Raw genomic sequence first — 26,965 nt, forward strand, 5'->3', positions numbered from 1 at the left:
TTATCATAAGCCTCACTTTTCAGATAAGGGGTTCAGACACGTGACCAAAGTTATAATTAATAAGATGAAGACTGGACTTGAACCCACAGGGATCAGTTTCCTAATTTTTCTTTCCCCAAGTCTAGTCCCTGGATCTGAATAACTTCGACAATTTCTTCTGCAGTCCCCAAAGCTTTCCAGATACAAAGGTGGTAAAAGAAATCAGAACTGAATCAACTCAATAAATACTTTAAAACTGATATGGACTCCAAGACTAATTTGGGCTTCCCTTGTGGCTTAGCTGGTGAAGAATCCATGTGCAATGCAGGAGAACTGGGCTCCATCTCAGGTTGGGAAAGGCTACCCACTCCAGTATTCTGGCCTACAGAATTCCATGGAGTGTATAGGCTATGGGTCACAAAGAGTCAGACACGACTGAGTGACTTTCACTTTCACTAAGACTAATTTAGACCTTGACCATTTCCGTAACTCCTAGACAGCCTAGGAAATACTGCTAGCATAAATAGCGATGCATATAAGATATGTTAAGAAAAAGATTAGATCATTAATCTCACTGCTAACTCAGTAGGGTAAATTCACAGTTGACAATTTTAAGTATGAATCACAAGATGGTTTTCACTTGTGAGGTGATGTTACTGGGCATCTAGTCAAGGTAAAACTTTCACTCCTTTATAATAAAATATGCCTATGTAATGATTTTGTTTGTTTCCTTGTTTCAAAAATAACCATTTGGAAATGTGCCATGTTATACCTAATTACTGCAAAGCAAATGAGTAAGCCTAATAGTTCCAATCAGTCTGTGCAAGAAGCCTTTTGATTTCAAGACGTAGCAACCTTTAAAAAGGAAAAGTGCTACAAAAAGCCAAGAAATTTGGTGTGAGATGTAAATAAGACAATATTAATTCATGACAGTTTTGTAGTTTCAATATAACTGTTCTGCATTCACCTTCCCCACGGCACCCAGTGCTGTGTTGTAAATACAGAAACTGCCTAATAAGTACACACGACAGGACACACCACAAGTAAAATGACAGTCCCTCTGATTTCACAAATGTTCCTTCTTTCCAGGACTGTGTTTGCTCTGGAGGAGAAAGGGTTTAGCAAAATTTTGGTGGTGCCTATTGTAAGCTTTGTGCCAAAGGCACATCAAATTTAATTCTGGAACTCCTCAAGGAGCTGACAGTCTCATCAAGTACAAATATAAAAGATATGTGGGTGGCAGATTACCTTTAAGTATGCTCAGTAACTGGACAGGATATTAAAATATTATAATATCAGGTTTAATCAGGAACAAATACAGAATTAGGAGAGCTGGTATAGTCTGTTGCTGGATATGACCTTGGGCAAAAGTCACTTCTTGAAATGTTTCCTTAGTTATTACCTACGCACCCCCCAAGGCTACTACAAAAGAAATTAAGGCTGGGGAAAGTCTTCTGCAAATCCTAAAGCACTCTACTGCACAATGTAAGTATTATAGGACTATTGCCCAGAATATTTCAACAACTTCCTTTGGGGGTCCCTTAAGATAATGTCAGAGGGCTCTAACTAAAATGCAAATCCAATCATTCATTTTCAGGTTTAAAGAATCTTTACAGCCAAAAGATAAATTCTTAACTGTCTAGCTTGGTAGATAAGGCTTTTCAAGAACTGACTCCTCTGCAGCCCCATCTCTGACTTTACTTTCCAAGTGAGTGAAAGTCTCTCAGTTGTGTCCAACTCTTTGCGATCCCATGGACTATACAGTCCATGGAGTTCTCCAGGCCAGAATACTGGACAGGGTAGCCTTTCCCTTCTACAGGGGATTTCCCCAACCCAGAGATAGAACCCAGGTCTTCCGCATTGCAGGCAGATTCTTTACCGTCTGAGCCATGAGGGAAGCCCAAGAATACTGGAGTGGGTAGCCTATCCCTTCTCCACCGGATCATCCTGACCCAGGAATAGAAATCCGGTCTCTTGCATTACAAGCAGATTCTTTACCAACTGAGCTATCAGGGAAGCCCAAAGACCACAGCAAATATACAACTGCTCCCTGATCACATTCTATTCCATATTTCTTTATCTTTGCAATTTTGGTGAAGTTACTGGCTGTGATTATCCTACCATAGCCAGGAACTCACAGACTGGCTAGTATAGCACTTTCTACATTATCATGAGTCTGAGCTCCTCTTTCCAATGAATATTCAACGGAGAATCCCTGAATATTCATTGGAAGGACTGATGCTAAAGCTAAAGCTCCAATACTTTGGCCATCTGATGCAAAGAGCCATCTCACTGGAAAAGACCCTGATGCTGGGAAAGATTGAGAGCAGGAGAAGAAGGGAGAGACAGAGGATGAGATAGGTAGCATCACCAACTCAACGGACATGAATTTGAGCAAACTCTGGGAGATAGTGGAGGACAGAGGAGCCTGGCGTGCTACAGTCCAAGGGGTCACAAAGAGTTAGACATGACTTAGCAACTGAACAACAACTGAGCTTCTTCAGGGCAAAGAGAGCCAATACTTTATTCTTCCCCATTCTTAGCACAGAGTCCAACCCATAGCAACTCAGTAAATGCTGCTTGAACGACAGGCAAGGAAGATCCTCATTTGCATATCACATGAAGATAGTGACAGTGGGAGAATATCAAGGGAAGGTTGTCAACTAAAAAAAAAAAAAAAAAGGCTGATAAAATATTATGAAAGAAAGTGAAAGTATTAGTCACTCAGTCGTGTTCAAATCTGTGCAAGCCCATGGACTATAGCCTGCCAGGCTCCTCTATCCATGCAAGAATACTCCTCTCCAGGCAAGAATACTGGAGTGGGTTGCCATTCCCTTCTCCAGCTAATCTTCCTGACCCAGGGATCAAACCCAGGTCTCTTGCACTGCAGGCAGATTCTTTACTGTCTGAGCCACCAGGGAAGCCCTGATAAAAATATTATAGGTCCTCATCTCTTATCCAAATCCATAGGGCTAAAAGTATTTTGGAATGCAAAAATTCTGGCATTTTAGAAATGTAATATGTACTTTATGCTCTCTGAAGACTGGAGGTCAGTACCTCATACTCAAGAACAATACTACTTCCACACTAAAATTTACAAATAACCACACTAAAGGAGATAAGTGAAGAATATAAATAGAATCTTGCTCAAGGGAGGTCTTGCCACCCAATGGGTTACAAGAGCTTTAAGAGCATTTTGGATTTTGGAATTAGAGAGAAAGGATGGGGGATCCATATCACCTGATGTGTGTGCATGGCGCCTTCATGTCCATTTCTCGTTTGCTCAGAAATTCACTACAGCAGGGCTGACCTATATTAGGCAACAAGCAAAAGTGGCCACATACCCAAACAGCAACAGATAGGCTATAAAATGTTCTAGAAAAAGTAGTTCAGAGGCACACGCAGAGTCTTCATCACTGGTAACTGTATTAGCTTCTAAGAATATTAAGGGGAAAAAAATAGTAATAATTGTTGGATCCAGCACTGAAAGACAGGTGAGAAAAGCAGCAGTAAGCAGAGTAGGAAATGAATGTACAAACGATTGTGTAAGGACTATTAGAAACTCCTACCACCGATTTCTAAATGTATTTCCAATTGTGGTGGCAGAAATGTACATAGACAATGACCTTCAAAAGCCAAAATCAAGCTGCCCAGACAAACACACCTTGCTTCCATACCAAAATAGAAACAGCAATGTATACCCCCTGCTCTCCAGAACTGCAGGAAAGAACAGAATTGCATTTTTTGCCCATAATATAGATATATACATGTATTATTTTTTAAACAACTAGAAAGAATCCCATGAATACCCTGCATGAAAAATTTGTTTTAGAAGCAAGTGCTTTCCTAATAAACTGATAGGTGCTTTCCTTTCTAAAAAGAAGTACTAAATAAGTAGGAAGAGAAAAGAAATTACATAATCCCATTCCCAGTGAATCCTAAGACCTGGACACACATTTTGTGGTTACTAATAAGAATCTAAATTTCTTATTCAGGGAGTGGGAGAACATTTCTAGCAGGCACCTCAATTCTATCACACACCAAAGGCCAATGGTAACAGCAGGAGCTACCATCTACCCTACCAAGCCCTCACTACAGACAAGGCAGGGTGTTGAGCCCTTTGAAAGCCCTTTTTGAAAGTCTCAATTGATCCTCACATTAATAACAGAACCTACCTTGTAGGATATCATTTTACACATAAGAAAGCAGATCTTTCAATAAAGATCCCAGAGCTTTCAAGAACGAAAGTCAAATGACTGCAATGTCAGCTCTTGCAAATTACTTGGTTTCTACTCTGAAAAATAAATGGCACAGCTCATTCTCCATAGCACATATTTCTATCCTCTGCTATAGATACATCTTTTCAGTAGCTATGTAGCATAAACAACTCTCTTGTCCTTACCTGAAGTTTTTCCCATGTATCCCACCTAAAAATGTATTCTCTCTCCCTTTTCAAGAGTTCTCTTCAAATGTGCTCCATCCACCCATCCTCTTCTGGGTACCTATCATATACCAGGCAACATGCTAAAGATACAAGATGTACAAGCCACAGGCCTATCCCTCAAATGTTCAGTCTATACATGCAAGCAAATAATCACACTTGAACATATTAAGTTATATATGGCAGAGGAGTACAAGACCAACTCTGCCTCAGAGTACAAGTTTAATGGTCACAGAAGATGTCAAAGAGGTGGCTGGAATCTGAAGAATGACTGCAAGAGAAGGACACTTTAAGGACAGAAGAATGGAAATGAATGATGCTACCATGGTACTTCACGCCATCCAAAATAGTATCAAATGACAACCAAGAGAGAAAGCTGGGAAAGGATGAAGGTGGCCAATAGAGAAGCAAAGCTCAACATGCCTCAGCACAAAGACCAGTCTTCTGTGCCTGTCTGAGCTCAGCACCCAAGGCAGCACCCCACCCCACAGATGGGGGAAAAGGGGGACAGTTCAGTTCAGTTGCATCCAACTCTGCGACCCCATGAACTGCATCACGCCAGGCCTCCCTGTCCATCACCAACTCCAGAAGTCCACCCAAACCCATGTCCATTGAGTCAGTGATGCCATCCAGCCATCTCATCCTCTGTCGAACCCTTCTCCTCCTGCCCTCAATCTTTCCCAGCATCAGGGTCTTTTCAAATGAGTCAGCTCTTTGTATCAGGTGACCAAAGTATTGGAGCTTCAGCTTCAACATCAGTCCTTCTAATGAACACCCAGGACTGATCTCCTTTAGGATGGACTGGTTGGATCTCCTTGCAGTCCAAGGGACTCTCAAGAGTCTTCTCCAACACCACAGTTCAAAAGCATCAATTCTTCAACGCTCAGCTTTCTTTATAGTCCAACTCTCACATCCATACATGACCACAGGAAAAACTATAGCCTTGACTAGATGGACCTTTGTTGGCAAAGTAATGTCTTTGCTTTTGAATATGCTGTCTAGGTTGGTCATAACTTTCCTTCCAAGGAGTAAGCATCTTTTAATTTCATGCTGCAATCACCATCTACAGTGATTTTGGAGCCCCAAAAAAGAAAGTCAGCCATTGTTTCCACTGTTTCCCCATCTATTTGCCATGAAGGGATGAGACCGGATGCCATGATCTTAGTTTTCTGAATGTTGAGCTTTAAGCCAACTTTTTCACTCTCCACTTTCACTTTCATCAAGAGGCTCTTTAGTTCTTGTTCACTTTCTGCCATAAGGGTGGTGTCATCTGCATATCTGAGGTTATTGATATTTCTCCCAGAAATCTTGATTCCAGCTTGTGCTTCTTCCAGCCCAGCATTTCTCATGATGTACTCTGCATATAAGTTAAATAAGCAGGGTGACAATATACAGCCTTGACCTACTCCTTTCCCTATTTGGAACCAGTCTGTTGTTCCATTTCATGGGGCAGCCAAATGGGCAAAGGAAGCCAAAGTACTCGTCAACTCGCTAGGGGAGCCTGGTTCAACATGCTTTCCAACTCTCCTTTTAGCACACTTACTCCATAAGCCCTGTGGATTCTAAGTACTAGTGTCTTGCTCTTTTTTGAAGCCAATATCTGCCAGTTAATCATGACTCTTTGAGACAATGAGTTGAGAATAAGATGCTGTTGCATCAAAGATTCTTCAACTGGATAGGGTCATCTCTAAAGGCAGCACAGAAAAGAAGAAATGCTCACTGAGTTGGTCAGGAGAAGAGACAACTGATGTTAAACAGACAGCTTTTAAAGGGAAATAGAGAGATCACAGATCACCAGTTACAGACAGCATCAATATACCAGGGCACATGAAGACAGACAGACCTGGTCAGTTCTTTATCCATTCGTCCTGAACCTTTAAAGCAGTAATCCCCATACGCTCTGAAGCTGCTTATCTGATTCAGGGACTCCAGTCTCTTCTTTAAAAGAAAAAAACAAAACTCTGTTGATATATGATGTGTTTTTTATTTTTAATTTAAGTGGATCTAAATCAACCGTTACTGAGAATTTGCTGACACCCTTTAAGATAATTAGACACATCCTGATTTCCTGCACAAACCCAGAGTGAAAAATCCTGAGTCCAAGGGTTCATCCCTCACAAAGACCAAGATGATAGAGAAAGGACTGTGCATTTCAACACAGATACAATCTCCTCCAAGTGGACAGACATAAAATACTGGTACACTTCAAAATTATTTACTCATACATATAAATAATACTGTCAAATTCGATAAATATTATTTATAGAGCTATAAGTCATTATATTAATTTTAGAACAAGACAAAGTCGTGGCTTGGTTTTCTCTTTGTACTGGACCATTTTAAAGCTGTGGTTATGATAAAGCCAAGGAAATACAACTACTAGGTAAGAACGACCTTAAACTGACTGCTAGATTTTAAAACAAAGCCTCTTTGAAATAGTTTACAGTTCTAGAAAATCATAATAAGCTGAGGAACAAAAGACAGAAATTAAAAGTCCTTGGTTTACTACTGATTCATGGTAGAACTGTATGGCCTCAATGCCCTCATCTCTAATATAAGAGAATTCAAAAAGCCACGGGTGTTTACCAAAGAGAGCGCCTTATTACCAAATCAAGAGGCTTATTAAATCAAAACAGAAAAACTTCGATGAAAACATTTTAGGATAAAAAGAACATTAGACACTTGCAACTGTAAGATAACACAGGTGAGAAACGTTTACTGTCGCTCTGCCGGAGACCGTGACCTACATCCTAGAAACACATCCAGGAACTAGTCATTTAGTTACACCCACTCAGAAAACAAAAGACGTGGCGAACCTTTTTACCCCTCCCATCACAATGTATAACTTGTGTTTACTCAGTGCACTGTAAAATTCAAAACACAAAGCACTACTTGTAAGTTCCTTTCTCTTAGCAGGAGGTAAATAAGAAGTTCAGACGTCCCTCAGCCAAGTCCAAAATCTGAGGTGTTCAACCTGCACGTGTGCATGGGGTCACATAATCTGCTGGGGAAAGAGGTAAAGAGGCTGCATCAGGTATTCAGTCACCGAGGGACGGCAGCAACACCTGCTCTTCACACCTGCTCTAGAATACTCTACAGGAATTAAATGTGATAGGAAAATGAGTAGCTTACCAGCACAGGTTTCCATTAAAATGTCCTCACATTTCTTTTGCAGATGCCTCATTTTATCCAGGGAAATCTGGGTGACTATAAATGAAAGCGAATTCTAATTTGTTTAGGAAATGGTTTTGGCTATCGGATTACCCATAGCCCAGGGCTTTGCCCTGAAAACCAAGGCTGTGCAGAATCTAAGGTGCTAGAAAGAAAGAAACCATCAAACAGAGAAAACCATCCTACTATGCAGTCTCAAGAGAAGTCCAGAGACTTCTTTGCTACCACTTCGAGACAAGAAAACAGGTTGCAGCTTCTATGTTCAATATACTCAACTTTTAGACAACATTCACAAGCTCAGTGGAACAGGGGATGGCTTATTGAGGCCCATAAGCCAAGAAGGGCAAGAACAAGCTTCTGGGATGGCTAAGCATATTATCATGTCTCTTCCAGGCCCTTCACATCTCAGGGCTGGCTGGGTGCCCCAGGGTCTATTGGAAAGCAATCCTCCCCAGGGCACTCTTTTCAGGAATCATTTCTGAAGCTCTATATTACAAACCAAAGCCATTAACCCACTCTAATTCAGATAAAACTAATGAGTGAATTTTAAGATTGAGAATAAATGAATATTAAAGGATTCAGCAATATTCTGCCTCTTCTGGTCAGATGTTCTCTAAGTGCCCATTTGGAGAAAGATTTCCTATATAGAATAAAGTTTCACACAGTGACATCATTCATGAACATGTCTTAGAGGATTTCCTGGGTGGCTGCTTGCCAGCCACAAGGGAGGAAGAACAGAATAAAGCCCCGGAAGGCCCTCAGCTGCTCCTCTGAACAGCAGGGCCCCAAGAATCATGTTTGGAAACACAGTTGCCCTGAAGCCTAACTCTTGAGTTCTCCCCTCCCTTCCCAACCCCCAACAGGCAGAGGACCCACCCAGATCCTAGAGTCTACAATCTGATCACGTGGAAACCAGAGCTTCGCCATCAGCGCAGTGTTCTGGCTGCATCAATTTTGTGCCTTTATTAGATACAGCCAGTTTTCCAATATGGCCTTTCCAATTTATAGTTCCATCTGGTGTGAGAGTTCCATCGCTCCACATTCTTGCCAATACTTAGTTTGATAAGTCATATTATTCTTAGCTCTTCTGATGTTGTACAGAGGTCTCTCATGGTTTTAATCTGCAGTTCTCTCATCACTGTAGGAAGCTTAGTGTCTTTGCCTATGTATTTGGCATTTGGATACCCTCTTCTGTGAAGTGCCTGTTCAAATCTGGAGGGGATCTCCAGAAATTATGTCTGAGAACCTAATAATCTGATCTCATTGACAGGTAATTTCCATCAGTATAGATTTCAAGGATTGTTTATAGATGAGCCACACAATTGAAAAATAGGCAAGAGATCGGAACTAAAGGAAAACATATTTTCATCAAATGACCCAGGAATTACATATATACCCACATACACAAATACTAGAAATGCATACACATGTGCCTCACCAAAAACATATACACATGGGGATTTCCCTGGTGGTTCAGTGGTTAAGACTTTGCCTTCACCTTCCAACGCAAGAGGTGTGGGTTCAATCCCTAGTTGGGGAGCTAAGACCCCACATGCCTCGTGGCCAAAAAACCAAAACATAAAACAGAAACAATATTATGACAAATTCAATAAAGACTTTAAAAATGGTCCACATAAAAAAAATCTTAAAAAAATATATATACACATACGAATATTCACAGCAGCATTATTCATAATAGCCAAGAACAGGAAACAACTCAAATGTCCATAATCAGTAGTTGCGGTATGTTTACATCAATACAGTGGAAACTAATCCAGCTACTGCTGCCTGCACAATATGGACGAATCTTACAATGTTGAGGGAAAGAAGTTAGGCATAAAAGAACACAAAAAGATGAATATATTTACATAAAACCCCAAAATAGGCAGAGGTGATCTATAGCCTAAAAAGCCAGGACAGCACCACCATGGTGAAGGAAGTTACATGAGGAGGCAGGCCTAAGGAAAGTTTCCACGGTGCTGGTGGCTCTTCCTTTCTCCATCTTTGTTAACAATAAACCGGTGTGTTTGTGGAATAGAAATTCACTATACCACACCCATGGAATCTGGGCTTCTTTCTGTAAGTTAAACTTAACCCATTTTCTTTAAAAAGCAAACCTACCTGGATGCCTCCTCCTATGCAAAACCAAACAGGGCAAACTGATTTAGTTATCTTGTGGTATAAATTTATCTAAGAGTCTGGTCGGATAAGAACAAGAGACACCAGGCCAAGCTCCCTCACGGTGCCTGCTCCCAGCTCTGTCACTTGTGAGCCTGTGGTTCTGAGGGAGTTTGACTCCCTGGGTCTCATGACTCATTGATAAAAACAGCTGGGAAATTATGAGACTCCAATGAGATATAATGAGAGCAATTTGTATTCATACGAGTGGTATCCCAACATTGGTTCCCAGGACCGTGGCGCATACCATAGCAGACGCAGTTAGAAAGCAGGGAGAACCTGGGGAGACTCAGGGAGACTTTGAGGAGCTGTGGGGAGGGTTACTTTCCAGAGTTTGAGGGGCCAGTAGCATGGGTTCTTTGTGAATTTTCGTATCAACTCAAACAGGAGTTACTGTACTCTTCTCACTGCTGGATCACTAGAGTCGCTGCATAATAAGCTTTCTCTTGTAAGAGACACTTTTCAGGTCACGTTTGGAAAGGATACACACGCTTCCCTCTGGAAGCATCAAATCTCCTTCACTCCCAGTTACGCTCTCATTCTGTCTTAAGCTTCTGCCTTCACGAGACTTACACTCTTGGTGGGTCTCTCTCTCTGTCTTCGGTCTCCTCTGAGTCCCAGGTTAGGAATTAGGCCTGTTTCAGGCAAGACTGGGGAAGGAAATGGCGGCCCACTCCAGTGTTCTTGTCTGGAGAATCCCATGGTCAGAGAAGCCTAGCGAGCTACAGTCCATGGGGTCACAAAGGGTCGGACAGGACAGAGCACAGCACTGCAGCAGCAGGCAGGACACTGCTTGGAATAGCAGGCGTGGCCTCTCACAGACTCGGGGCTCCTGTAGAGCCTTGGGCCAAGGACCAGCGGCATGAACACTCCTAGAAGCCTGTGAGAAAATTCCAGGCCCCACCTCGGCCCCGGTGAATCAGAATCTGTGCCTTAACAGGTGATTCACATGCAAGTAAAGGCGTGAGAGGCACCGACCTCACCTGACAAACTGAGAGGCCCGAGACTGGAGGTCGCAGCCTCGCCCGGGTAAAGGGGCTTCATTCGGACAACCCCTGTGTGAATGGCCTCCCCCAGGGCTGGGCCCACACCAGTGGGCCGTGGTGCTGTACCTGCTATTCTATTTTACAAACTCAGGGTCACATTTTCCTGGAACTCGGGAGTGGGCAAGAAGGGGCAGAGGACAAAGGAGGTGGAGGAGAAAGGGAGATGGAAAGAAGGTGTGCCTGCCCTCATTTCTCTGCAATGCTCAGGAAAGCCAGTGGAAGGGATGGAAAAGTAACTTGGAGCACTAAGTAGCGAGGAGAGGGGCGTCTCCTAAAGCTTAGCCGCTTGTCTTGTTCACAGAGAGCAGAAACTCTGAGACCCAAGCGTCTGGTTCACTTCCAGCTCTCTACACGGCAGCTTCGGGTCTTACACAGATCACATCGAGATGGGCTGGGACCCGGGACACTTTGCTGCAATCCATGCACCTGGACAAACGTCTCCTCAAACAACAAAATACAGAGAAACTTGAAGGGACTAAAAATATTACTGCTTGCATGCGTCATAGGGGCAAATTTATGGACAAGATACAAAAAGACCAAAATCCAACTGCCACTTCTGAAGAGCTGGGAGCAAAGATATGGTGTGAGGAGCAAAAGTAGAGTGTCAGGCAAAAGCAGGGTACTGCACATGCCCCTTGCACTCAGCACCACCAAAGGGATGCCAAACCACCTAAGTCACTCCTCCAGCCTGACCCTTGGACACACCCCTACCCTCATCCCATATAAAGAACCAGCTAGTTCATCCCGCTCAAAGGGAGCAGGCAAGGGAACCTGTTACTTCTTTTCAATCTCTCCTGTTTCAGCAGGGGTCCCAATAAAGCCTTGCCTCAATTTCCTGTCTGGCCTTTGATCAATTTCTATTGACTAAGGAAGACCAAGGACCCTAGCTGGTATCTACATGACCTTTCTTGGCCTCAGTTTTTTCAACTATCAAATAAGGATAACTAATAGTACCTACCTCTGAGAGCTGCTGGGAGGATGAAAGGCATCAGTATCTTAGGTGCTTACAACCATGTACTGTGGTAGCACACAAGAACCTCTAGGGAAATGCTAATCAAATACCATATGGTCAGGAAAATTACTACACTAGACAGGAAGGAGGAATCCCAGAAGGAAACAGCTGACCAGCTCAACCTATTTTTATTGATTCTCTCCTACATGCCAGGCACACGAAGCCTCGGAGATAAAGCAGTGAAGATCCTGGCCTCTGGAGGAGTTCACAGTCTAAGGGGGTTTGAAAGCAAGGCTGTTCATAAATAAGGTGTATGAGTTCAGCATTCCCTGTTTCATTTTTTTTAAAAAATCAACCAGATAGACCAGAGGGTGTTTGGTTGGCAAGGTCAGAAAAGGATCTAATTAAAAGGAAAAAGTCTCATTTTCCAGTGGATGACACTGGGAGAAATGTCCACTTTCTTAGCATTGAGCTCTCTATATAAGCACCAAATTTCTACCCTCAACTTACTTTTTAAACTACTGTTACGGTTGCATAAGAATTTAATTTTAAAAGGACTTACTTCAGGAACACCCAGCCCTCTATGCCTAGCTTCTCACTGCTACTTAATGATAGGATAGATTAAATTCTTCAAGAATTTAATATTAACTTCTCAACCACTAAATACTGCTAGCTGTCACCTTAGACTCTATCAGGCAACATGTTCTAGGAAGTCTAAAAACAAAGACCAGCTTGTTCGTATCTACCCTCTCTGACCAACAGTAGTTATGAAAGGTGACTAGAGTGTAACACGTATTCACTGGCCTCAGAAATCAGATCATTTCCACTTCTGCCTTTGGGAAGGACAGAGTCGTGCCTATGAAGCCTAATGTATTCAGCTTCAACCTGAATACTTTATCTTTGATTGCTTGATGTTGGTGCAGGACCAGTTTAAACACTCAGCCCTGGCTCTTTAACAAAGTGGCCTTTTCCTTCAGAGCCATCAGACATTAAAGACCCACATCTGCCAATCCACAGAACAGCCAAACAAGGTGAAATAGGGCAAAATTACCATCCTTAGGAAAGTGGCGAATTTCAGGCTGTGAAGACTGGAAACTAGTTTGAGGCACAGCACTTGTGGTTTTGTTCAAATCTTACAAACTATTTGCGTGTAATTTCTTCCCCAGAGGAAAGTGAAAAGGAGCCATCAACTTAACTCAAAGGTAAACACATGCTCTTATTTCCTCCCCCTTGGGATGATGACAAAGGAGACAGAAGCAGAACAAAAGTTAACAGGCCACGGCTCACCTTATGTAACCCCGAGAGGACGCTGTTACCCAAGCCAGCGCTGCTGAATGACGGTCAACATTTTACAGAGGCTCTTCGTCTTAGAGCGCAAATGCCCTCCTCCAGGTGCTATTCATCTGAGCCTCAAACCAAGCCCACGAGGCAGGCTGGCCAGGAAGGACTGGTTCCAAAGATCAGCAGGGGAAACTGAGGCTCGGGGAGGGCAGTGATGCAGGCTCCGGATGGGAGAATTACAGCTGGGGCCAGACTTAGCTCTCAATTCTTCCTCTTCGGTTGTTCCCCATTTACTTAATTCAACTGAACCTTCCCAGAGTTTAAGAGATTCACAGAAGATAAACTAATGAAATGCTCAGAATTTCCTTTTTTTTTTTGTAATTTTTTTTAAATTTTATTTTATTTTTAAACTTTACATAATTGTATTAGTTTTGCCAAATATCAAAATGAATCCGCCACAGGTATACATGTGTTCCCCATCCTGAACCCTCCTCCCTCCTCCCTCCCCATACCATCCCTCTGGGTCGTCCCAGTGCACTAGCCCCAAGCATCCAGTATTGTGTATCGAACCTGGACTGGCAACTCGTTTCTTACATGATATTTTACATGTTTCAATGTCATTCTCCCAAATCTTCCCACCCTCTCCCTCTCCCACAGAGTCCATAAGACTGTTAAACCAACAACAGAGCAAATATTTTCAACCTGGTCCCCGAAATGTTCGCTCCTACTGTGAATGAACCTCAACAGGGGTGTACACTTTAGGTCCCCTCATTTCCTCCCATCTACATGAACGATGAACATCAGTGAATGAGACGAGGGAAGGATGGGCTGAGACAACCACACCAACGAAACTGAGCACCCCTGAGCCGCTCAGGAGTGCTCTTCTGGAAAAAAAAAAAAAAAAAAAAACCCACCAATTCTATGAACGCAGAGTCAAGACCCAACACCTTGACTGAAAGTCAGCCAGACTCAACTGAGACCAACACACTGACTTTACCAAAACCACAGTAATCTGATAAACTTAATAAGCAATTTAATGTTGTTCTGAGGACTAGATTCATACCCCATTCCCCTACAGCCTATCTCTGCCACCCCGCCCTCACCCACACAAATCCAAAACCTCTTCGGGCACACTGGGCCGCTCAGTTGCTATTAAGGTTCCTTGGTGTGCTGGTCTTAGAAGCCCTTGGCTTTCTTGCATATAATTTTTCCTTAGTCCCAATCATGGGTACCTTAGCCCTTATGGGAAGGAGAAGGCAACGAACATTTAACATTCTAGCTGCATGTCAGTTACTTTTCTACGAGCTAGGTCTCGCTCTGATCTTACAGGTAAGAAAGCTGTGGCTCAGATGTTAATTACCTTGCCCAAGTTCCCACAGCAAATTAATGGTGGAGCCACACTTCACGTTCAGCTCTGTCCCACTCCGATGCCATCTTCATGCTGTATCAGCTTCGACTCACAGTGGTCCACGGACCAGCAGCATCTGCATCAGTGGGAGTTTAAGTGCAGAATCCCTGACCCCAACCCCTACCGAATCAGAATCTTAACAAGATCCCCGGGTGCTCCTTGTCCATGAGCTGGAGAAGTGCAGGTAAGCTACACCACAGTAGGTTAAAGAGGTGAGAAACAGTCTCTATCAGAGGCGACAATGTTCCGCTGCATCACAACTCTTGGACCCAAATACACTGGTGCTTGTGTAGTGCTGAAATGGAGCAGGACCCTATGGTTCTTGCCCCCCTTGTCCTCTGCCTGTGAAAAAACTTTAGCCAAAGAATAAGCTTAATCAGAGCAATGAGAACACGCAGAAACAAAGGAAAACAATCAGAGGAGACCAAATAATAATAGTCATTAAGCTAGGCAAGGACCTTTAGTTCCTTCTCAACGGCTATAGACAATATTCTGAGCCATATCCTGGGGGCTGTCATATAGATACTGAAACCGCCACCAGGTGGAAGAAGTTAAGTACATGATGATCAGACTGTAGCCATGACATCAGTTCAGTTCAGTTGCTCAGTCATGTCCGACTCTTTAAGATTCCATGAACCTTAGCATGCCGGGCCTCCCTGTCCATCACCAACACCCGGAGTTTACCCAAACTCATATCCACTGAGTCGGTGATGCCATCCAACCATTTCATCCTCTGTCATCCCCTTCTCCTCCCCCCTTCAATCTTTCCCAGCATCAGGGTCTTTTTAAATGAATCAGCTCTTCGCATCAGGTGGCCAAAGTATTGGAGTTTCAGCTTCAACATCAGTCCTTCCAATGAACATTCAGGACTGATTTCCTTTAGGATGGACCAGTTGGATCTCCTTGCAGTCCAAGGGACTCTCAAGAGTCTTCTCCAACACCACAGTTCAGAAGCATCAATTCTTTCTCCAACTCTCACATCCATACATGCACTGCCACAATTCCAAGAACTGGCCTCAAGAAATGTAAACAGACCCTGTAACTAAAGATTGCTGCTGCTGAGTCGCTTCAGTTGTGTCCGACTCTGTGCGACCCCATAGACAGCAGCCCACCAGGCTATGCAGTCCCCGGGATTCTCCAGGCAAGAACACTGGAGTGGGTTGCCATTTCTTTCTCCAAACTAAAGATTAACTGTACTTTAAACAATCAAGATGATGCTGGTCAGACCACCGATGACAATTTCAAGACGACTGTCAGAGCTGACTGTGCGGTTCCTGCATGTAGCCCCCTCCCTCAGCCTATAAAAGCTCTAGCCCACTGGTTTCAGCAGCTGGTCTCCCTCCCTGCTACTGCCTCACCCCACTCCAGGTTGCCATCATCAAACATGAGGCAAACTTTCCTTTCTACCAACCTTGCCTCTTTACTGGCTTTTGAGCAGCAAGCAACTGGACCCCCTTTTTAGTTACAGTGCTAAGTACCACATGAACCCTGTTTAATACATAGATTTCTTTTTTAAAGGGTAGTCTTGACACAGTTCCACAACCACTTAGAAGATGATGCTAAAACATTTATCACAGTCCAGTCTTAAGGGAGAAGATAAACATAAGCTGCCCGGTTGGACCTGTCCATTGTTTTCCAGTGGATCTCGACAAAAAAGCCTAAACATGGACTTAGTCTTCTTTGTCGCCACAAACACACTCCTATCTAAAGATCACAGGGAATTAGCCATGAAAACCATCCCACTGACTCAGGAACAACTTGGAATGCAACCTTTTAATTCAGAGGAAGGACTCTGGGATGAAAGAATAACAGAAAAATCCCAGAAGATTCAAAGACAAACAAAGAGAAAGGAGTTATCTGCTGCTGCTAAGTCGCTTCAGTCGTGTCCGACTCTGTGCGACCCCATAGACGGCAGCCCACCAGGCTCCCCCGTCCCTGGGATTCTCCAGGCAAGAACACTGGAGTGGGTTGCCATTTCCTTCTCCGATGCATGAAAATGAAAAGTGAAAGTGAAGTTGCTCAGTCGTGTCCGACTCTTAGCGACCCCATGGACTGCAGCCTACCAGGCTGCTCCGTCCATGGGATTTTCCAGGCAAGAGTACTGAAGTGGGGTGCCATTGCCTTCTCCGGAAAGGAGTTATCTAGTTATCTCTTATTTTTTCCAAGAGCAGAAAACCTGGCCCGAAACTGATAGCCTATTCCTGCATCTCTCTCACCACCTTTTTCTTATTATTCTCCTTTTACTTTACCCACAGTGGCATTCTTGCTTTTTTTTTTTCTTGAGATATTTACACACTGCAAAATTTACCCTTTTAAAGAATACAATTCAGTAGTTTTAATGTATTCAAAGTTGTCCAATCATCCCAGAATATTTTCATCACTCCCAAAAGAAATTCCATGCCCATCAACAGCCACTCCCAGCCCCTGGCAGCCACTAAGGTAACTTTTTATCACTTTGGATTTGCCTCTTCTGGACATTTAATAATGACATCAAACAATATGCAGCCTTTTGTGTCTGGCTTTTTTCATATAGCATGCCTTCGAGGTTCATCTGTGTTGAAGCATAAATCAAATTTCATTCTGTTTATAGATGAATAGTATGCCATCATTTGGATTTTGTTCATTCATTTATCAGTTGGTGGACATCTGGTTTGTTTCCACTTTGGGGCTATTATGAATATTGCTATCATGAACATTTGTGTGCAAATGTCTGCATGAACATGTTTTCTATTCTCTTGGGAATATACCAAGGAGGAGAACTGGCCATGAGATACCCGGATGTTTAACATTTTGAGGAGCTGCCTGTTTTCCAAAGCAGTTGCACTATTTTCCATTCCCATCAACAATGTAATGTGGGAGGGTTCTGATTTCTCCATATCCTTAACCAATACTTGTTATTATACATCTTTTTGATCATAGCCATCCTAATGGGTGTGAAGTGGTACCTCTCTGAGGTTTCAATTTGTATTTCCCCAATGACTAATAATGTTGAGCATCTTTTCTTCTCCTTATTGGCCATTTGTATATTGTACCTGAGGGGAAAAAAAAAGAATATTTAAATCCTTTGCCCCTTTCTAAATTGGGTTATTTGCCTTTCTGGCTTCTTTGGTAGCTCACTGGTAAAGAATCTGCGTGCCAACGCAGGAGACGCACGTTCAATCCCTGGGTCAGGAAGATCCCCTGGAAGAGGAAATGGCAACCCACTCCAGCATCCTTGCATGGGAAATTCCACAGACAAAGCAACCTAGTGGGCTACAGTCCATGGAGTCGCAAGAGAGTCAGACATAGTGAATAAACAACATTTGCCTTCTTACTGAGTTGTAAGAGCTCTTTCTTCTTGCTTATTTTTGAAGCTCCAGTCAAGACTCCCTCTTCAGTTGGATTTATATTTGAATTACTCCCTCTGCATCTTGAACCACCATTCTCAGAAAGCCTAGGAACACTTTCTCTCTCCCTTTCTGTCCTATGAACCCCCACTAGCTTTCAACATGAGTGCTAGACCCTTCTGCTTTACCCACAACAAGCTTGCCTGTGGTCACAAGAACTCATCTGCTACCTCAGTGAACTTACAGAATCAAGAAAGAACTTGACAGATTCTTTGAGCTCCGCCACAGGTTCCAGCGGTCTCACTCTGGGCTAGGCACAGCCCTTAAGAGTTCTTATGTTCTCTGAAAACTATTTACATGCAGGCACAAGTACAATTTCACCCCCTACTCCCTGACATCACCAACCTAAAATGCTGCCTCTCCTCTTCATAAAAGTGCTACCCTTCAGTGCCAGCAGTTTCACAGTCGAGCCCCTCCATAGAAGCTTCTTCAGCCACCACAGCTAAAATAGCTTCTTTCTACTCTGAAATAAACAGGAATCATCTGTAGAGTTCATGCACCAATTAATATCCATAATTTATTGATGCCCTGATATTTTAGGGATAGACCAGGTGAAACCACCCACCCACAAGTGATGTTAAACAATGCTTTAGAACTGCTGGGATGTGCTGATGCAGTAAAGGAGTCCTGGATACACACATAACCTCAAAAATGCTCTGGGAAAAGTCTCATTGGATAAATAGAACCAAGTTCTCTGATGTTGATATGGTTTGTTGCTGCTGCTAAGTCGCTTCTGTTGTGTCCGACTCTGTGCAACCCCATAGACGGCAGCCCACCAGGCTCCCCCGTCCCTGGGATTCTCCAGGCAAGAACACTGGAGTGGGTTGCCATTTCCTTCTCCGATGCATGAAAGTGAAAAGTGAAAGTGAAGTCACTCAGTCGTGTCCGACTCTTCGTGACCCCATGAACTGCAGCCTACCAGGCTCCTCCATCCATGGGATTTTCCAGGCAAGAGTGCTGGAGTGGGTTGCCATTGCCTTCTCGGTGATATGGTTTAGTGTAGTACTTTTCAGAGTCTTTGATACAATGATACACATGTTGAGAACCTCTGCTGAGGGAAAAACCACCCAAATTGATTCGCCGTTTACAAAAACCCACCTATTAACACCACCCAACAGTCTTTTCGTCCAAATACTCTGGGAATTGTGGAACTAATTCAATGGCTGCTCAATTTCATCAGCTGGACAGCAGAAATCACATTTTCTACCTAGTCAGGAACCAAAATTGTCTTGAGATGCCATTCACTGGAAGTCATTATTAACATGCCAACTTACAGGAAGAGAAGAAAGAAACCATATATTGAATGTGTTTTATAATTTTTCAGACCCATCTGGAGTTTTGAAATTGGAAAATGATGAAACGTGAAAAGGAAAAAAAAAAAAAAAAAAAAAAACCTGGATCTTAGAAATGAACTAGTGTGGAACAATCTTGAGTATCAGTTTAAAAGCATCCTTCAGGATGGTTGAGAAGAGCCTTCCAGGAACAGACCACAGGCTCTCTAGGACCCAGTGACAACAGCCCTGGAGATCAAAAAGAAATCAAGTATCAAAATGATGGTCTCACAGCAGGCTTGGACTAGGGTGCAAAGATATCAAGTGGTCATGTGCTGAGAGAAGTGAGCCACAGTGATAAGAAGCTTCCGCCACACTGAAAAGAAATCCTCCCAGCAAAAAGTAGGGGTAACACCCAAAATATAAACATCACGTTATGGAAGAGAATTTGAAAAATAGAAATGTTCCCTACTCGTGTGAAGTAGAAGAAACCATTTATGTTAGCAATTAGCGGATCTAAAGAATTACAGGCTAAAGATTGTGTCTTTATTGAGTGCTGATTATGGTCAGGAAGACAGGCATGGGCCTTGCAGTTTTCTCTGTTAAAGCACTAAGTGGTACACTTGAGTTTTTGAATAGGTTTCTGATTTACTGATAGGTTTCTCTAGTGCTAATCATGTTAAAACTAAAACAAAGCACAAATGGAAAGCTGAGATAAAGCCGGACGGTCAGCTGGGACTCCATTTGGCACCGCAACGTAAGAAGTGGTTCAAGTGCTGACCCCCCTCAGACACACAGTTCATTTGGGTGTGACACAAACCTTATTCCTGCCCTTGAATGTCATCTCAGGACTCTCCCTGATTCCAGCAGATTCCCGAAGCCTCTCTGACACAAAGCAGCTAAAATTCAAGGGCACAACCTAGGCCATAAGTCATGGCGAAATGTCAGCCCAGGACCATAGCATGGGAAAGGAGGTGATGAGTTTAACATTGGGGAGTGCCCAAATAGTGCTGGATTACCAGCTCAATCACGCAGCGCAATACTGATACTGCACCGTTGCTCCTTAAAGCTGGCATCCCCAATCTCGGACAGTGAAAGGTAGTCTCCCTCAGTTACTACCAGCACCATCATCTTCCAGAAGAAATGGGAGGCCTTCACCAGATCTGACCACCACAGGACATCTGTCACCTGCCCCCCAAGGCCTGGGTAAGCTGTCCCTTCAGAGAAGACACCACAGAGAAAATTCTTTTTAATCTTGCTCATAAGTGATTCACCTGTTCTCTAATCGTCAGGTTCAAGCTGCCAGAACTTCTTGCAGCCTCCTCACCACAAATGTCTGAGATCCCCAAAGAAAGGAAATCGGGTATTTGCTGGATTTATCAATATCAAGGTCACCAACATGAGTCTATCCCAGAGTGGCCTGGAAACCAGAGGCTAAGTATTTTACATTATGAAAAGAAGGGGTCTTTTTATGTAAAAATCATTCATTTGAAGAGCGATCAGATTTACCTAAAACTGGACAATGGGAAGTGGCACAGGTATCTGAAGTAGAAAATGCTTGAGGCAAGTTCCCAAAATGCCCCAAAGAAATCCTGCCTCTACATATGACATATTAAAATAATGGTGTTTCAGAACAAACCTCACCTCTCTTGCATGGCCCCTGGAACAGCAGCACTGGCATCATCTGGAACTAGTTAGAGATGCAAACTTTTGAGATGAACCCTTCCCCTTCCCCTTCCCCTAGACCTAGAGAGGCTCCGGCAACACAGCCCAGGAGCAGTGGCTTAACAAGCCCTCCAGGGGACTCGGGTGCTCCTGTTTGAGAACCGGTGCCCTAGGATGACGGAAGATGCAAAACACCTGGGAGGAGGGGTCAGGAACCTGATTAAACCCTTATTAACTGAGTGAGAGGCAATCTCACCTGTTTTTGCCTCTGATCAGCACTGGCCCTCCATCTCATAGACTGATGCCACTGATCAGGGGTTGAGTCCTCAGTTCAAGGTCACTGTTAAGAGACCAAGTCAGAGCTCCAGCCCAGGGTCTGCTGACTCCTTCAGAATCAACCTCGGTTCTCAAACTGGGGCCTGGTTTACATGCCAGTTCTGGGGCCCAGGACTCTGAACACTGATAAGGCAGCCCCACCACCCCCATCTCCTAATCTACACTATGCTGCTTCCTTCCGATAAATATGAGAACTGGCACATTGACGCTTTAAATCAAAAGGGAGATGGATTTAAGGCAAGAGAGGGAAAAAAAAGAAGATAAAGAGTGATTCCAAAGACCTGAGAAACCAAACCTTTTGGTTAGGAGGGGTGAGGGCAGAAGGTCGTGGGGGCTTGTCCTATTTAAAAGGATTAGTTAATTCAAAAACACTAGGTAAAGAGACCAGTCACAGGAAGACATAAACGGTGCTTTCAAGTTTTCTTAGCACTTTTTATGCCCATTATTCCCAAGTCTCACAATGACCTGCAATGAAAGGAGTGAAGGCCACTATTATCCCCACTTGACCGAAGAGAAAACTGAAGTTTGCGGTGACTTTGTCAGTCTGCATGGTAATCGGGCTGGAAACCTAAAATTTGACCTCAGATCTATTTCTAGAACCCATGTACCAACACCAGGTGATTTCCACATTTGGCAATCTGCCCCAAAGCAGATTCCTCCACCCCCACATCAGGAAAAAAGCGAAGGGAAGAGCCTGTAGGAGAAATGGTGAACCCCTAAAACATGGGACTTGAACAGTGTGTGGGTTCTCCTTTAAGAACTTAACACACAAACCCAACAGCCAAGGTGTTCAGCCAAAAGAGAGAGGAAAAAAAGAGGCATATTTCTAGCCTGCATAATCATTTCTGGACCAATTCCCACTAGCAGCCTTGGAGGCGAACAGCGGCTCACTGCCAGGCTGAAGCTCCTCCACCCCCCAGGTTATGACAGAGCAGCTCTGACTCGTGTGCAGGCAAAACCCCAAAACTCAAAACAAGAAGTGAGAAGAGTGGAGCTAGGAGAAACCGTCAGCATCCTCCACATTGTTCTAATCTATAGCACGGCCAGTTCCAGGGTCCTGGGGTCGCCTGGAACGCAATTTTAGGAGACGATAGGATGAAACGGATATTCTTGGGGGCTCACCACCCTTATTCCTTCCCACCAGGTCCCTGAGGAAGAATCATTGAAAGAGGGGTGGGTTCCTTATAAAGTCCTTGGGGCTGGAGCCCAAGCCAAATACAACCGAAGCATCCTCTCCTAAGGATAGCATGTCAGCCCACGTTCTCCACCTGGCCCTCCCCTCCAGGTCCGGTCCTCAGCTAAGATGAACCGGGTGGGGTTGGTGGAGTGTTCAAAAGCTAAGAAAAGGCTAGAGGAAAAATCGGGCCATCTCCTTAAGCCACGTTCCCCGCCATGTGTGTGAGGCTCCATTCAGTGCGCACCATAAGCGCTCACTGGGAACCCAGCGCCCTTGGCCACGTCTAAGGTTGAGGAGGGGGAGTCGCCCCGCTAAGGGTCTTGGAGGCAGAGAGCCATGCCCTTCCGAACAGCCTACCTCAGTTTTGGCAGGAATGATTTTACTATAAGAAGCTAGCCAGGAAAGCGAAAATCTGGGTGATTCGTGGGTTTCAGTCGGGGGTGGAGGAACTTAGCCCAGGAGCGCAGCGACCCCACTTAGCTCCTCCACACTGGGGGCTTCGGGGCGGCACCCCCGGGACCATGCTACCGCGGGGACAGTGAGGAAAGAAGGGCTCTCTCCTCAACTTTCTCGAAGCAAACTGCTCCGCTCTGCGGCTTGCCCAGCCCTGCCCGCACACCGGGTCCCAGGTTTGGCGGTGCTGAGGGGCGGGGGGGAGGAGGGAACCAGGGACCCGAGTCCCGCTCGGCGAGCACAAAGCAGCTGCACCCCAGCACGCAGCCCCCTCTCCCGCCGCCCGCCAACTTGAAAGCATCTCCCTGGGGCGCCTGCCTACTCCCGCCGCCCCGCAGCGGGGTCCCTAACCTGGCCACACGCATCAGACAGCGCGCCGGGCGCCCCAAAAGCCACGGCTGCTGCAGCCGCATCCCCCCAGCCCCGGCCTGGCCTCTGCCAGGCTCCCCAAGCCCCGGCCCTACCTTGCAGCGCGGTTTGTGCCCAGGCAGTGCCAGAGCGCCGCACGCGTCCCAGCCCGCGAGGCTCCTCCCCGGGAACTGCCCCGTACGGGGCTCCGGGCTCCGGACGAGCTCTGCCTGCTCGGGTGCTGGCTGGCCGCCGCTCGCGCCTCCCGCGCCGGCTCCTGCTGCCGCGCGCGAGGAGGGAGGGGTTGGAGGGGAAACTCCCGGCAACTCCAACTCCGGGCGCTGGAGCTCCAGCTGCAGCCGCGAGCCCGCCCGCCGCTGAGTGCGAGCGCCTGCGAAGCGAGGCTGCCCCCGCGGCCGCCTCTGAGCATGCCCAGTGCGGCCGTGGGCGAGCTCCAGCGCCCTGGCCCTGGGGCAGAAGGCTGAGCTGGGGGCCGGGGACCCGCCCCGAGCTCCCGAGCGCCGAGGGTGGGGGAGGGAGGGAGGGGCTGGTGCAGGGAGGGGGCCCGGGCGCAAAGGGCGGGGCAGAAATGGTGTTTGGAGGGCCTTGCAAGTTTCACGGGTTGTGGGAAGTTTGTGGGTTAGAAAGGTGAGCTGCTTCCGTGAGCTCCTCTGCAAGCCTAAAAGGACGGTGAGGAAATTTATTCTCCTGGAAAGAACAGGTGGACCCGGCAGATGGGTTTTATCCAGTGTACTCGTTCCTTCAGGTCTGGGGTGTCAAACTCAAGCTAGGGTCTGGCAGGCAGTGTCAGGGAGTGAAACGGGCAGGAGGCAGCGATTGAATTGGAGAGAACTCTCAAGGCAGAGCCACTGGGCTCCAAATTCCCTCGAGTATGCTGCAAGACTAGATTTTCTGGATATTTTCAAGAAATGACAGAGATTTTTTTTTTTTTTAATGTAAAATATCCTGATTTTTCGATCTTGATAACTACTTCAGTTTTTAAAAAACACTCTGGACCAAACAAAACATATCTGAGTTCCTTCTCTGCTCAGCCCCACAGCCAGCCAATTTGAGGATTGTGATTTCTGTGTTAAGCAAAGAGCAGCTGAGTGCCCACTGTGGTTTGGGAAGGCACCGAGGAACCCAGATGATTCAGATTCCCGGCAAAGTACAACCAGTTACTAAAGGAAATAGGTTTTCCAGGCAGAAGGGCGCTGTAGATAAATGCTGAGGCATTCAAGAAGAGAAGGAAGATACTGATGTGGAAAGGGGTGTGAGAACTAACTCTTGGGAAGCATCTTAAAGTACGCAAGTGGAAAGTCACTTTGGGTCTGAAACAGTACTCTGCTGAAGCATTTTGGAGTCTGGGGGAAAAAAGAGGAAAAACCAGTAACATGACCCGGTTTTATTTTAAATTTTTATATTTTTCAATTTTTGCATTCATGTTTAGAAATACTGCACTGAAACGTTTATCTTGATGACTGAGTTCTTTGATGTCTGGTGAAATTTTGTAGCCCGCCTCACCCTAAGTCAGGCCCTGCTGGGGTGTCAGGTGGTAGTATCCTGGTCTGCTTGATTAGAATATAAGGAACAAGAAACACCATACTGAATGGGAAAGAGGGTTGAAGTGGATGGAAGCTGAGGCAGAGGAATTGGTTGCCAGTCTGTGGAACCTGAATTCATTTTGTAGGCTGTGTGGCGCTAACAGATGCTGGGGGAGAAAGTGACATAACCCAAACCGAACTTTGGGAGGATGGGCTGGGCTGCAGACCTAGGAAGGCGGTTTGGAAGAGGAGAATGGGAGAAATGGGGATACCTAGGGCATATTCGGGCTTCCCTGCTGGCTCAGTTGGTAAAGAATGTGCCTACAATGCAGAAGACCTGGGTTCAGTTCCTGGGTGGGGAAGATCCCCTGGAGGAGGGCATGGCAAACCACTCCAGTATTCTTGTCTGGGGAATCCCCATGGACAGAGTAGCCTGCTGGGCTACAGTCCATGGGGTGGCAAAGAGTCGGATACAACTGAGTGACTAAGCACAGTGCAGGGCATATTCAGTGTTGTGGCTTTTTTTTTTCTTTTTAAACACAAGGGATTTCCCTAATAAATTCACATGTTTCTGCTTATTTCTGGAGAGGCTTTTGGTAGGGCTAGCTTAGTGCCAACAAGTAGGGCTCCTGGGTCTAAGCCTCAGCCATTTTCTACCAGGTTTCCATGGGCAAATGGCTCCACTTCTAAGCTGCAAATTCCTGGTCTGTGAAAAGAAAAACAATTCTCCTAGCGTTTATGTGAGGATTTATAGCACCAGTATACGTCTAAGGGCTTTGAAACTCTGAAAATTTAAGCAAATATAAGGCATTGTTCTTATCTACACATCATCTATATGAAATCTAAATTTAAACAAGGAAATTCTATAGCTTTAAAAAAAATAGTCATAGGTAGTAAGCATCTTTGATTTAGCAAGCTCTCTGTGTGTTTAGAATTCCATTTACAGGTCTTCAGAATCTGCTTTTGGGTAGTTCAATGATTTTGTGAATTAAAATGTCCCTGAACAGAAAGAAAGACGTGAGGGAGATTAAGAGGTACGGACCTCTAGTTGCAAAATAAGTGAGTTACAGGTATAAAATGTAAAGTATGGAATATAGTCCTTAACGATGTAATATCTTACTATGATGACAGATGGTAACCAGGCTCACCATGGTGATCATTTTGAAATGTATAGAAATAACGATTGACTATGTCATGCAACAGGAACCAACACAGCAGTATAGATCAATTATAGTTTAAAAACAAACTCAAAGAAAAGAGATCAGATTTGTCATCACCAGAGGCTAGGGGTGGGGGGCAGGGGAATGGATGAAGGTAGTCAAAAGTACAAACTTCCAATTATGAGATAAATCTGTACTGAGTATATAATGTAAACCATGATAAATATAATCGAAACTGCTACATGTTATATATGAAAGGTAAGTGAGCAAATCCTAAGAGATTTTATCACAAGAAATTTTTTATGTACACAAGATGAGGGATGTTCACTAAACTTACTGTGATAATACTTTCATGATGTATGTAAGTCAAATCATTATACTGTACACCTTAAATGTATACAGTGCTGTATGTCAGTTCCATCTCAGGAAAACTGGAACATGATCGTGAATGCCTTGTTGCCAAATTCAGACTTAAATTAAAGAAAGTAGGGGAAAACCACTGGACCATTCAGGTACGACCTAAATCAAATCCCTTATGATTATACAGCAGAAGTGAGAAATAGATTCAAGGGATTAAATCTAATAGACAGAGTACCTGAAGAACTATGGATGAAGGTTCGTGACACTGTACAGGAAGCAGTGATCAAGATCATCCCCAAGAAAAAGAAATGCAAAAAGGCAAAATGGTTGTCTGATGAGGCCTTACAAATAGCTGAGAAAATCAGATCAGATCAGATCAGGTCAGTCGCTCAGTCGTGTCGGACTCTTTGCGACCCCATGAATTGCAGCACGCCAGGCCTCCTTGTCCATCACCAACTCCCAGAGTTCACTGAGACTCCATCCATAGAGTCAGTGATGCCATCCAGCCATCTCATCCTCTGTTGTCCCCTTCTCCTCCTGCCCCCAATCCCTCCCAGCATCAGAGTCTTTTGCAATGAGTCAACTCTTCGCATGAGGTGGCCAAAGTACTGGAGTTTCAGCTTTAGCATCATTCCTTCCAAAGAAATCCCAGGGCTGATCTCCTTCAGAATGGACTGGTTGGATCTCCTTGCAGTCCAAGGGACTCTCAAGAGTCTTCTCCAACACCACAGTTCAAAAGCATCAATTCTTAGGCGCTCAGCCTTCTTCACAGTCCAACTCTCACATCCATACATGACCACAGGAAAAAC

At 44.7% G+C, this 26,965-nt stretch overlaps 1 protein-coding gene across 6 annotated transcripts in view; it reads right to left on the bottom strand.

Moving 5' to 3' along the window:
• The window catches only part of STXBP6 (syntaxin binding protein 6), a 279,081-nt gene extending 255,571 nt beyond the window's left edge, over nucleotides 1-23,510 (bottom strand). For 2 of the 6 annotated variants that reach the window (XM_061394899.1, XM_061394895.1), the window contains exons 1-3: nucleotides 23,209-23,274; nucleotides 18,188-18,305; nucleotides 17,402-17,488 (exon numbers count right to left, since the gene is read on the bottom strand). The gene's annotated coding sequence lies outside the window, so the exon portion shown is untranslated. Of the gene's footprint in view, nucleotides 1-17,401; nucleotides 17,489-18,187; nucleotides 18,306-23,208 lie in introns of all 6 variants that reach the window. The other 4 variants (XM_061394897.1, XM_061394898.1, XM_061394900.1 and 1 more) reach the window with 4 other exon arrangements.
• Between the last annotated feature and the right edge of the window lie 3,455 nt (nucleotides 23,511-26,965).

Source organism: Bos javanicus, chromosome 21, assembly GCF_032452875.1.
Source record: "Bos javanicus breed banteng chromosome 21, ARS-OSU_banteng_1.0, whole genome shotgun sequence".
Classification (NCBI taxonomy): domain Eukaryota; kingdom Metazoa; phylum Chordata; class Mammalia; order Artiodactyla; family Bovidae; genus Bos; species Bos javanicus.